Source organism: Hylobates moloch, unplaced genomic scaffold, assembly GCF_009828535.3.
Source record: "Hylobates moloch isolate HMO894 unplaced genomic scaffold, HMol_V3 SCAFFOLD_12, whole genome shotgun sequence".
Classification (NCBI taxonomy): domain Eukaryota; kingdom Metazoa; phylum Chordata; class Mammalia; order Primates; family Hylobatidae; genus Hylobates; species Hylobates moloch.
In genome coordinates, this window is record NW_026652287.1 from 21,871,134 (window position 1) to 21,883,989 (window position 12,856).

General features: G+C 49.2%; 1 protein-coding gene across 6 annotated transcripts in view; it reads right to left on the bottom strand.

Moving 5' to 3' along the window:
* Positions 1–12,856, bottom strand: part of CUX2 (cut like homeobox 2) — a 328,467-nt gene that overhangs the window by 250,383 nt on the left and 65,228 nt on the right. Inside the window, exon 1 of one of the 6 annotated variants that reach the window (XM_032168683.3) lies at positions 12,407–12,466. The exons of 4 other annotated variants lie outside the window; for them this stretch is intronic. The gene's annotated coding sequence lies outside the window, so the exon portion shown is untranslated. Of the gene's footprint in view, positions 1–11,544; positions 11,681–12,406; positions 12,467–12,856 lie in introns of those variants that run through there. One more of the 6 variants, XM_058425443.1, reaches the window with a different exon arrangement.

Below are 12,856 nucleotides of genomic sequence, written 5' to 3' on the forward strand. Positions count from 1 at the left end.
TGAGGCATCTGAGATCCAAGTTCAAAGCCATTGTCTTTTTTTTTTTTTTTTTTTTTGAGACAGAGTCTCATTCTGTCACCCAGACTGGAGTGCAGTGACGCAATCTCGGCTCACTGCAACTCTGCCTCCTGGGTTCAAGCGATTCTCCTGCCTCAGCCTCCTGAGCAGCTGGGATTACAGGCGCCCGCCACCACGCCCAGATAATTTTTGTATTTTTAGTAGAGATGGGGTTTCACCATGTTGGCCACGGGGGTCTCGAACTCCTGACCTCAGGTGATCCGCCCACCTCGGCCTCCCAAAGTGCTGGGATTACAGGCGTCAGCCACTGTGCCTGGCTAAAAGCCATTGTCTTGAATGAATGATGTTTCTCTGGCAAGAGGCACCAGCAGGCCTCACCCTTCCCCTCCCCTGCACCCCATCCTCTGGCCCACTTTCCCAATTCATAAGAACTGTTTCTTTATCCAAGAGGGACTTGGGGATGAAACACTCAGTCCTTTGAATGTGTGGGTTCCCCCTTCACGCCTCCCCAGCCTTCTCAGTTATCCTAGTGAACACAACGAAGATTTCATGCACCAAATACCATCCAGCTCCAATTGTCATTTCAGGATTCGCACCGTTTTAATGAATGCCAAAACTGTTTTTTCACTTGATAGAGCCTGACAAGACCAACAATCACAGATTAGAGAGAAACTTCTTGCTTTTCAACAAAGGTTAATAAATAGTGACAGCATTAAGTCTATTCTGATTAACTATGCTGAAAGATATTATTGCTATTTGTAACATGAAATCATTATTGGATTAAGCACAGCATATAAAAATGAAATGTGAGTTTTAATCTCAAATGTAGAATGCAGCCTGCTCAGATAAAGGCAGAGGCAACACTTGGAGGCTCGTATTAATGTTTGAGTCACTCTGGTGAAGGGATATTATATGGCATTTGTCTGGTCTGGATTTGCTGGGGGAAGAAGAGGTCCCTCAGTGAACTCTCTTGTTGTCTGCCACCCCTCAACCCCAAGATGCTAAGAGGCAAACAACAGTGACAAGCCCCTTGTGCTGGATTGTATCATGTCAAGTAGCAAAACAAAAGCATGTAGCATCCAATTGGGGATGGATGGATCACAAGTGGCCTTGGTTGTCTATGGGCATCTCTGACCTCAAAGACCTTCCCCAATAAAATGCCTATACTAATTAAGAAGCTGGAGATGAAGCACTTCAGGAGGCCGAGGTGGGAGGATTGCTTGAGCCTAGGAGTTTGAGACCAGCCTGGACAACAAAGAAAGACCTTGTCTCTACTTAAAAAAAAAAATTAGTTGAGTGTGGTGGTGGGCACCTGTGGTTCCAGCTACTCTGGAGGCTGAGGCAGGAAGATGGCTTGAGCCTAGGAGTTGGAGGATGCAGTGAGCTATGATTGTGCCACTGAACTCCAGCCTGGGCAACAGAGTGAGATCCTATCTCAAACCAACAAACAAAAAGAAGTTGTCGGAGATCGGGGGAGATCCACCCTTGCTTTCTAAATGAGGAAGTTGGAGAAGTAATTTAATGGTTTCCAGTGGGTCATTAACCTGCAACAGGGTTAGGAAAGAGATGAGATCCAAGATCAAAGCCATTGCCTTGCCCCTTCTCCACCATCCTATCCACTGTGGACTACCAAAAATGCCCCAACCTGTGTGATGACAGATGTTTTGTACATCTGTTCTTTCAGCACCCAGACTGTGGTCTCTAAATACCATTGGTCCAGGGATCCCTGGAGCAAAGCCTGAGTCCAAGGCTGAGGTGGGAAACATATAGAATGAGCTTGGAACAACTTGTCCTCCCAGAAAGCAAGAAGGCCATCCAAGGTCGCTGGCGGAGTCCAGAGGGGTCAGAGGCCACCACATGCCAGAGATGGGACAGTCAGAGCATAAATAAGGGCAGTAACTGAAATGGATTAAGACACTTCGGTTACACTTGCAACTATGGGCTTACAATGATATTTTTTAAAACTCTTGTAGGCCACCTTTGGAGGATGTTAGGGAACCAGCTCATTATTTTGAAAACCAGCAAATAAAGAGAAAGATTTAAGCATCTATCTTCCCTTTTGTAGACATACTTTCCTTCAGGGTAAGCAAATAACTGATGAGGGGTGGTTTCTCTGTAGAGAAAATTGCCCAGCTAAGAAAGAGAAAGAGGGACAGAAGGAATGTAAGCACATTTAGCAACCCTAATGAATTCATGGACCCAGGCAATGATTATCAGTGGTCACGAAACCCAGCAGATGAAAAGCTGATGGGAAACTCAACAATGGATGGACCGGCTGACAGCTCCTGAACCCACCAATCAATCTCCATGTCCCGAAAGGGAGACAGCCAGACCTCGTGTGCCTCTACCAGAAGGGCATGTGGCCACCTGCAACGTGGTCTTGGCAAAAATGTCAATCTGGCATCTGATCAAGCCTCTGGGGTTACCACCAGTTCACAGGAGACCCAGGGGATGGAGGAGAGCATTAAATGACACCATGAAGATGCATTCAGCCAAACCCAATGGACAGAAACTCTATGGGACAGCCCGATTTCTTCAGCAAGAAAAAAAGTTGCAGAAAAAAAAGAGAGAGAGAGAGAGAGAGAAAGAGAAAGTGAAGGAGAGGAGAGTGGGGCAAAGAAAAGGGGGGAAAATGGGTGGAGACAGAGAGGGGAGATGCGGTGGGGGAAGAGAGAGAAAAGATAGTTGGTAGAGACAGTGGGTATGGAGGCGGCAGACAGAGAGGGGAAACAGATTAAAATATGAATCTGAGTCCACACTGATATAAATAAAAAAACTGAATAGACAAATAAATGAGGAGGAAGGAAAAAAGCTCTTCAATTAATAAATGTAGAAGTAATGATGGAAACAGAAAATCACCATTTGGCAAACACCATAGCAATAATTGTTTCAAGCAAGAAGCATCGATGCATGCTAAAATTATTGGGCAAAAGAATGATGACAGAGAGTATTACATTGTCTCAAAATGTTTCCACACGAGCACTTATTAGTTACAAAGGGAAAAATAATAATTTTACAGCAGAGGATCCAGCCAGTCCTCACCTTGAGCAAGTGACCAAAGTTAACAGCAGTGGTGCCTCCTGATCCAATGCATGGAGAAGGACACAACATCACTCCTGTAGCCCAAAATGCACAACCTGAATCGAATCATAAGTAAACACCCTGCATTCTCAAATGGAGGGACATTCTTCAAGATAAATGGCCAGTTTTCATCAAAAGTGTCAAGGTCATTAAAGACAAAAGAAGACTGAAGAACTGTTTGAGATTAAGGGAGACTATGGGGAAATAACAATTCCATGTGTCACATGACCCAGAACTGGACCCTGGACCAGAAAAATGACATCAGTGGGACACTTGGCAAAATTTGAGTCAGGTCAGTCCATTATGTAATGGTGTTCCAGCCACGTTAATTTTTCTGACTTTGTAATTGTGTTGTGGTTAGGCTGGATGTTAGCATTCAGGGAATCTGGGGAATTCTTTGTATTGTTTTTGTAACTTTTTGTCAATCTTTTTGAAATTATCTCAAAATGAAAAGTTAAAAAAAAAAGTTTAAATAAATTATACTCAAAGCCTTCCCTAACTGCCCTATCTCATTTATTTGCTTTTCATCCTCTTGAATTTTAATTTCAGGCGTTTGTTTTCTCACTGTAACTTACAAGCCCCATCCCAGACCTTTCCATTCCCTGTACCCTCTGCTCCCTCACCTAGACAACGGGCATTCTGCCTGCCAGGGCACATGTCCCAATATTCCCAACTTCCCAGAGCCAGAAAGAACAGAATAAATACGGTGGGAACTGCAGCACTGGGCCCTGCCCAGGTGAAACCTGCAGCTCCTGGAACTCCCTGAGGCAACAGAAGAACTTAGCTGGGAACACGGAGAAAAGAATTATAAGTGACATGTACATGACATCTTTGCCTGATTAGATTAAGCAGGAAATCCTGAAGAAGAATGGATGCACCCCAGTCAGATGTCAAAAAAGTTCCTGCAAAGGAGGAACTTACATGGGCTCAAGGACTCCAGGTGCACACCAGGTGGGCAGGCTGTGTGAGGGGCCTGTGGGCTTGGCCACAGAGCAGGAAGGCCACCGGGGGGTCTTGGCAGACCTTGGGCGTGATTCAAAGGGACATGGCCCACTGTCATCAAAAACTGTAAATTTGGGTACACCTGTAGATGTTACAAAGAGCCTCAGTTTCCTCACCTGTAAAATGGGGATAGAGGTGCAGATTTATGAGATGGTATAAGTTAATGCAATGCCTGGTACACACTGTCCAGCCAATGGAAGGTGGCATTGTGTGTTAACATTGCTTCTGAATTTCAAATGCAACAATCTTGCCACCATGTGGGCCTTGCCTGCACACAGCCTGTCCAGCAACCCTATCAACTGAGCTGCTGACTGCACAAAGCCCAACACTTCTCTTCCACTTGCCTCTCCCTGTCCCCAGGTTGTCCCCCTGTCCCTCTTTCCTCTCCCGGCCATAATGGACAGCATCTGTTCTTCCATCTCACCAGAGATTCTATGCCTCCCTGCCTTTGTGCCTATGAATTCCTGAAACAGAAATGTGTTTTCTGTTCCACCCCTTTCTGTCACATGTTGTTGGAAGTGTCATCATTCAAGGCCCTTCTCTCAGAAGTCTTCCAGGATTGCCTCAGTCAAAATCTATCACCCCTTCCTTGACACCTACCTGGTACCTTTTCTTATTTCTATCAGGAATTAAGACTCATTATTAGGACAGATATGGTGGTGCACACCTGTAATTCCAACACTTTGGGGCTGAGGTGAGAGGATTACTTGAGCCCAAGAGTTTGAGACCAGCCTGGGCAACATAGCAAGACCCCATCTCCTCTAAAGATAAAAATATTAGCCAGGACTGGGGGCAGTGGCTCATGCCTGTAATCCCAGCACTTTGGGAGGCCAAGGTGGGTGAATTGTTTAAATCCAGGGGTTTGAGACCAGCGTGGGCAACATAGCAAGACCCCATCTCTACTAAAAATAAAAATACTAGCTGGGGCTGGGCATGGTGACACCTGCCTATAGTTCCAGCTGCAGTCATGCCTGTAATCCCAGCACTTTGTGAGGCCAAGGTAGATGGACTGTTTAAGTCCAGAGTTTGAGACCAGCCTGGGCAACCTGGCAAAACCCTATCCTTACAAAATATTAGCCAGGTGTAGTGGTACCAGCCTACAGCTCCAGCTACTTGAGAGGCTGAGGTGGGGGGATCGCTTGAGCCCAAGAGTTCGAGACCAGCCTGGGCAACACAGCAAGACCCCATGTCTACTAAAAATAAAAATATTAGCCAGGCATGGTGGCATATGCCTGTAGTCCCAGCTACTCAAGAGGCTGAGATGGGAGTATTGCTTGAGCCCAGGAGGTCAAGGCTGCAGTGAGCTATGATCATGGCACTGCACTCCAACCTGGGCAACAGAAAGGGACTGTGTCTCTCAAAAAAAAAAAAAAAAAAAAAGACTCATTATTAGTCAATATCAGTGAAATCAGAGCTGCCATGAATTACCATTAGAGAAATTCTCAAGTCTCTGAACAGCCATGCAGCAGGTATTACTGTTCACCCACTTTACAGATGAGGAAACTGAGTCACAGAGAGGTGAAGCCACTTGCACAAGGTTACCACCTAGCTGGGAAATGACAGATGCAGGCTTCAAACCCAGGTCTGTGTGGCTCCAAAGTCCCAGCTCTTCTCCTGATACTCCTGGGAAAGGCAGCTGGAGAGGAAGCAATCTACAGTCCCCATCTCCCAGGGGGTGTGCGGTATAGGCTCTGGAGAGGCAGGGAGAGCTCACATGCACGCGCGCGCGTACACACACACACACACACACACACACACACACACACACAGAGCTTTCCGGCTTCCCACACTAGCCCTCTCCTGAATTTCAAAACATCTCCCCTTTGCTGAGTCACCTCTTCCGTCAGCCCCTTCCTGGGAGGAGGCGGACAGAAATCAATAGCCATTGCCTATCAACTCAGTGATCAAATCAACCAGCATCGGGCCCCCGAGGCCACGGCTGATTATTCCAAAACCCCCAAACCCCATTTCATTACAGTTAAAAGAATATTTCCTTTTAATCATCCCCAAATATTTCTGAAGAGGCAGAAATAAATAAGACTGCCTGGGGAGAGGCAGGCCATACATCTTAGCACCAGAAGCAGTGAAGGTCACTGCCCAGGGAACGGGACAGTGGCCCTCCTCAGCGCAGGGCCCTGATCCTCAATGTGGCCCCTGAGTCAATTCTGGGGAAAGCGATGAGCCCGGGTCTCTGGACAGATCAGCCAAGGACGGCTCCTTAGAGGAGAACAGGTTATAAGGCACGGCTGGGAAAACCGGGCTGGGAGAAACAGAGTGTTTAGGGTAGAACCACCAAGACTCACGCCCCATTCATCCAATATGGGAGCCACAGGGTCCCCTCCCTATCCCTGTCCTTTCTTTAAAAGAAGCATCCACATTCTCTGAGGGCCACAGCTGGCTGCAAGCCCAGGTGGTCCCGAAAGGAGTCAAGGTCACCAGGTGGGGCCAATCTGACTCTTGGTGTTCCATGAACTTGCAGGTGTCTCTGAAGCTCAACGGGCTGCTGTTTCCTCCTCTGGTAACCAGGAATGGACTTTAAAACCCCTCTTCTGGCCTGGTGGCTCTGAAAACAACCCAGCAATAAAGATAATGGCCAGCAGTCCACACTGCGTGCCAGGTCCTTTCCTTCAATATGTTGTGTGAATTATCTCATTTTATAGATGAGGAACCAGGGCCACAGAGAGGTAAAGCAACTTGCCCTGCATCACACAGCCAGAGGGTGAAGAGCTGGAATTTGAACCAGGGAAGCTGGCTTCTGAATCAGGCTCTTCCCCTTTTCCCACCTCCCCACCTGGCCAGTGTGACTGTCCAAGGCTTTGGAACCCTCTGCAAATGATGGGGTTCAGAAGATAATTCCTGGGCTTCTCTTTGGACTTTGTTAGCCCACAAACCTCCCATGAGCCATCCTGAGATTTGGCTTCTCGATTAAATCCTTCTTAACGCCCCAAATCCATGCATGCATTCACCACGGATCCTGTTTTTCATACTATGTGTAAGGGGAGAAGAGAGAAAGGCAGAAAAAGGAAGCTTTGGCCTATGAAGGACCCTAGTCTACCTAACATGAACATGGTGCAGCCAGGACGTGCTGGAATTAGAAGACGTAAAAAAGATGATTGTGCCCCAAGAGAGGGAAAATGCAGACAACAATAAAGACAGAAAGAGAAGAGGCTCTTAGTAGTAGCCATGGCGCTTAGGCAGGACTCAAAGCACAAATAGGTTAGGGTTAGGTAAAAGAAAGACATTCCAGGTGGTTGGAACAGCCTGGACAAATGCATGGATCCAAGTTGGTCCAATCAGGGGGAATCCCAGGACATTTGCTAAAGCCTAGGAAAGAGCTGCTTTCTTTCCCTGGGAGTTGCCAAGGTGATGAAACAGCTGCCAGGGGAGGGGCTCAGAACAAAGCCCACCCGTACAGGGGAAAAGCTGAGCCAGGATCTGAGTAGGATGAGATAACATCATTTGAGCAGCTGGATACAGCCATGCCTGAAGCCAGACACCTGACCGTTTCAGGTCACATGAGCCAATAAAAATCTTCTTTTTTTTTTTTTTTTTTGAGACGGAGTCTCGCTCTTTCACCCAGGCTGGAGTGCAGTGGCGCGATCTCGGCTCACTGCAAGCTCTCCACCTCCCGGGTTCACGCCATTCTCCTGCCTCAGCCTCTCCGAGTAGCTGGGACTACAGGCGCCCACCACCATGCCCGGCTAATCTTTTTGTATTTTTAGTAGAGACGGGGTTTCACCGTGGTCTCGATCTCCTGACCTCGTGATCCGCCCGCCTCGGCCTCCCAAAGTGCTGGGATTACAAGCGTGAGCCACCGCGCCCGGCCAAAAATCTTCTTTTGTTTAAGTTGACTCCAGATAAGTTTCTCTCAGATAGAACCGTAAGAGTCTTGCCTGTTATAGTAGACAGTGGCACCAGATCCTCCCCAAGTGTGACAAAGTCCCTGAAAAGTCTATTTGAGATTCATGCATCAACCAGTTCTCTTCTTTCACTTGGCCCCAACAGGGCATCTCCTTGCATCCCAGCACTGAGCACAGAAATGTTCACTGAATGAATGAATGAATGAATGAATGAAGTTTCCCTCACAGTTGATGTACGCCTGTCTGTCAAAGTCATATTCACTGCCTTTAACCCATTCCCTGGTCTTTGAGTTGAGAGACAGCACTCAGTTTCCTGCCAGCTCCTTTATCTCTGGCCATCACACTCACAGTTAAGTGACTGACTCCAAGTTATGTTCCCAGCACCCAGGAACAACTCTGCAAAGGGAAGATGCTTCCATCAGGCGCCCTGTTTATGGGAAACTGCCAGGTCGTTCCCGAACCCAATCACCCGTTAGCCACAGTGAGCATGGTGCACCGCTCGTCCACCCATCAAACAAGCATTGGTTGAGCATCTACTATACACCAGACCTTTTGCTCAAAGCATCCAAATGAGAAAGGCAAAAACCCATGAAATAGAAGAAGCTTCACCCCCATCCGATAAGACCGTCAAGGTAAGAGGAGTGTCCCCTCTAGGCAGGAAACTTACAAATTTATCTGTTGCTAATAAAAATAAAGTGTTTTCTTCCTAAAAAAAAACCCCTTTCTGTAGACATCAAGGCATCCACTTCAAATCTTGTCGGTATCCCCATTAAACTGGCAAGGAATATCACCTTGCAAAAAGATAAAATAGTAACAATAGTAATAACAGCTTTTTTTTGGATCACTTACTATGCAAACTGACAAGCTAAATGTTTTAGCTACACTGTCTCATTGAACTTTTGCTACCTGCTATGAAGTGGGTAAACAGAGGCTCAGAGAGGTTAAGGAGCTGCCCTGAAGTCACTCAGCAACTGGAAGAACTGGGACTTCTACACAGATTTGGAAGACTCCAAAATGTCACCAAGCCTCAGCTTTCTCCCCATAAAATAGGAATAAGGATTTACTTTGAGGGGTTTCTACGAAGACTAGATGAGATCATGCACGCAAGCTGTTTCAGCACACGGCCTGGCCCAGGCAGAGGGCCTCACTGAATGAGCCTGAGTATTTCACCATCAACGTGTCCGTGATATGGTTTAAGGTGGGGTGGGGTGGGCTCAGGGCATAGTGTGGTGCCAGATTCAGGGGAAATCTCATGCCACTCTCCTCTAAGCTGTCTGCCACCAATGCTCAGATGTCAGTCGGCTTTGGACAAGTGCACAAAACAGTCTCGGGTGCCCACAACCACCACAAGCCTGAGCTTGTTAGATCCTCCCTCGGAGGGAGAGCTGCCAGGTGGCTTCCTTGTCGGCTGGCTCCCACCCCTGGCTGCTGCCCAGGGTGATTTAACCTGAGTCCCTGCCCGCCTCGCCAGAGCGTTGGAGGAGAGACAGGCACAGCATTTGGCGCGGCCCACCCACACAGGACACCCACCCCATAACCCATACCACGATGCCTCGGGCATGCCCAGCCAGATGTCTGGCACACAGCAGTTACCTGACAGCAGCACACAGTGGGCAAGGCTGCAGAAAGAGTGGGTTACACATTGTGTGATTTAAAAAAAAGAGGATATTGTGTGCCGACAGGATGTTTTAATCTGAGTTCAGGTGTTCCAGAAATAACAATAATAGCTCCTGCTCTATAGTACTTACTATAACCTTTTATGTAAAGTAAGAAATTTAACTCTCACAACATCCCCATGTAGTTGGTACTGTATTTAGCGCGATTTTGCAGGTAAGGAAACTGAGGCACAGATAAAGTGACCTGCCTGATATCACACATAGCTAGGACACACTGAACCAATCTGGCCCACAGAAGTCTGCCATGTTCCAGAAAGACCCCAAGGTAACAAGTAAGAGACGGCCCTGAACGTGGTACTGTTATGACTCTCATTTTACAGGTGGGAAGACTAAGGCCCAGAGAAGCTCAGCAACATGCCCAAGGCCACACGGCATTCGAAGCCAGGCTCCAGATATGCATCGGGCACTGGCGCGACCATCTTCTATTCTGCAGAGTACCTGGTTTCTGTTTTGTAAGATGTGACTCCCCCTACCCACTCACCCACCCAGTCACCCAGATCTGCAGAGGGTGATACCACAACATGACAAATCCCAGTGAAGGGACAGTGAGCCGGACAGGGACAGAGATCAAAAGGAGGTTCCTCTGGCTCTGTGGCTCTGTGGAGAAGCCCGGCAGCCACCAGGTTCCCTGCAAGGCATGGATTTTCTAGCCTGGAGAAGCGGCTGTAGGGGGTCACACCCTGCAGGTGGCAGGATGCAGGGCTGGTGTGGTGTGGCCATCCGGGGGACCCTGACAATCTCTAGGGCTGTGGTCAGAGTCCCTTACCACCCAGCTCGGGGCAGCCTTCCTGGAAGGTGCATCCCGGGAACCAATCCTGGGGTACCAGCCTCCCCCAGGCTGGACTGACCCATTGTCACCCAGGGGTCCTCATCGCGAGGGGTGAGTGCACCTTGAAAAAGCGCATTCGTATCACAAAATCCTTTGATATTTAGAAAGCAACACCCCTTCCAAAAACAAAACACCCATTGTTTTTATAGCCCAAGCTACAGAAGGCAAATCTTGACAAAACCATCTTGGTTGGAATAGGGTGGGTTAAAAACGGCCACAGCCCTCAGAGGGACCGGGGAGGGTTTTCCAGGCTCTGACTGGAGCTGGAGATGAGGCAAGAGGCTGGGAGTCTACAGTGACCTCCTTGGTGGCAAGCTGAGCTGCCCAGGCAGGGCTCTACTGGGGGCTCCCCCATGCAAGATGGAAGTGCCTCATACATGTGCTCATATGCAACACTTGCAACATGTGCTCACATACATACTCACACAGGTGCTCCAGCACATGAGCACTGCTCACACCCTCCTGTGCAACGTGTGCTCAGTCCACACGCTCTCATATGTAGCACACACATGCAAAATACATGCACACAACTCACTCTGCCACGTGACACCCTCCTCCATGCAAGCTCACATGTTCAAACGTATACAATTCACACACTTGTGTGTGCACACTCATGCTTACACATACACATGCATATCCCTGACTTGCACACATGGGTGTCTGCGCCCACACAGACCCACCAGTCACGCACCCATGTGTCTCCTTAAGATACACACACACATCCACACAAACAGAAAGACACAGGGGGCCAAGACCCACACCCAGCCACACCCATGGCCACCTCCAAAGACACACAGACACACACACAACTCATAAGTGCACACACAGAGATAGGCAGAGATCCACACTCAATCTCACGCATGGACGGCTCTCACGGCCACCACATACACAGAGGAAGACACACGGAGAGCCACACAGGCCATGCATACATCAGGCTGGACACACAAAGGGCCACAAGGACACACACAGACACCAGCACACACACACACATACATACATACACACATACACACAGTCACAGGCTCCTGCTCTCACATCCCCCAAGTCCTCTCAACCCTCAGCGGGTCCTTGCACTCACCCTGGGCAGCTCCTGCCTCCTCTCCAGAGCCGTCCAAGGCTCCCAGAAGTGTCCAGACACAGCCCCGCTCCGAGGGCCCGTCAGCAGCACCACCGGCAAATAAAAAGCGAATGTGCAAAAATAAAAGCGAAAGGCTGCGATAAAGCCGTTCCCTTCCCACAGGACTCTGAGCTGACGCAGGTTCTGCTCTGCAATAAACATTTTCATTCTAATTTTAAAAGACATTAGCATTACCTCTTTGGCTCTCAATTGAGCCAGACGGTACCTCGCCTCCTAGCTGCCCATCGGCCTCGCTGGGCATGGAGGGGACAGAGGGTCACTCTGCATGATGGGCACTGACCCAGGCTGCCTGGATCTGATTTTACACCATCCGTGCGGGCCCCAGTTTCGGCGCCCGATAAACCCAATAGGTGATCAGAGAGACTTGGAGCCCCAAAGCTGGCAGAGACATCCCCCACCTTCCCCTGAGACTCTGTCTCACCCCAGCCAGGATCCCTGCAGGTCCAATCCTGTTCTCCCATGTGAGGGCTACACACACGAGGATGGTGGCTTTCAAATGGCAGGTCTGCCCCCAACAAATAGGGGGCCACCCCCACCTCCCCACAACTTGCCCTGCCTGCAAACCCGAGTCTCACCTCATACCTCCCAGCAGTGACCCAACTTGGCTTTCCGGGCTTGGCAAGGAATGAAGGAAGAAGAGAAACCACATAACGGTGTAAGAAAGTAGCGAGCTATTTTTATGAGCTCAGAGGCCTAGACCCCAAAATGCAGCACTGCCTCTGGCCTTCAGCCTCAGCTCTCGCCACACCCTGCTCACCCGGAGGTCCCAGGCACTCTGAACAGTGACTTGCACAAAGCCCACCTCCGAGTCTTTGGCCAGGCCGTTTCCTCCACCTTGAACACACGTTTCTGCCTCTGCTGGGGCAGGACCTGGTCGCCCTTCAGGTCTGAGCTTCCACGTCACTTCCTTCCACACTGCTGAACATTTGGGATCCTGTATTGAATGGGACAACCCAGTTCCTGCCTTCACTGAGCATATGATGTAGACGGCCTCCTCCGGGAGACTTCCTTGGCCTTCTGGGCCATATTGAGCACCTATCCTCACTCCAGAGGCCTCCCGGCTCCTACTCAGGGACAGCTCTTCTCAGGCTGGTTCTACGTGCTGCACTTCTGGCCGTCCCTGTCAGGGCTCCCTGAGCCCCCAGACAGGGGCGGCGGCTAAGCGCGTGAATAAATGAATACCCAGCTTGTGGAGCCGAGGCCAGGTCCCTCCAACGTGGCTCACTGTCTTCCTCCCCTGAACTCACGAAGA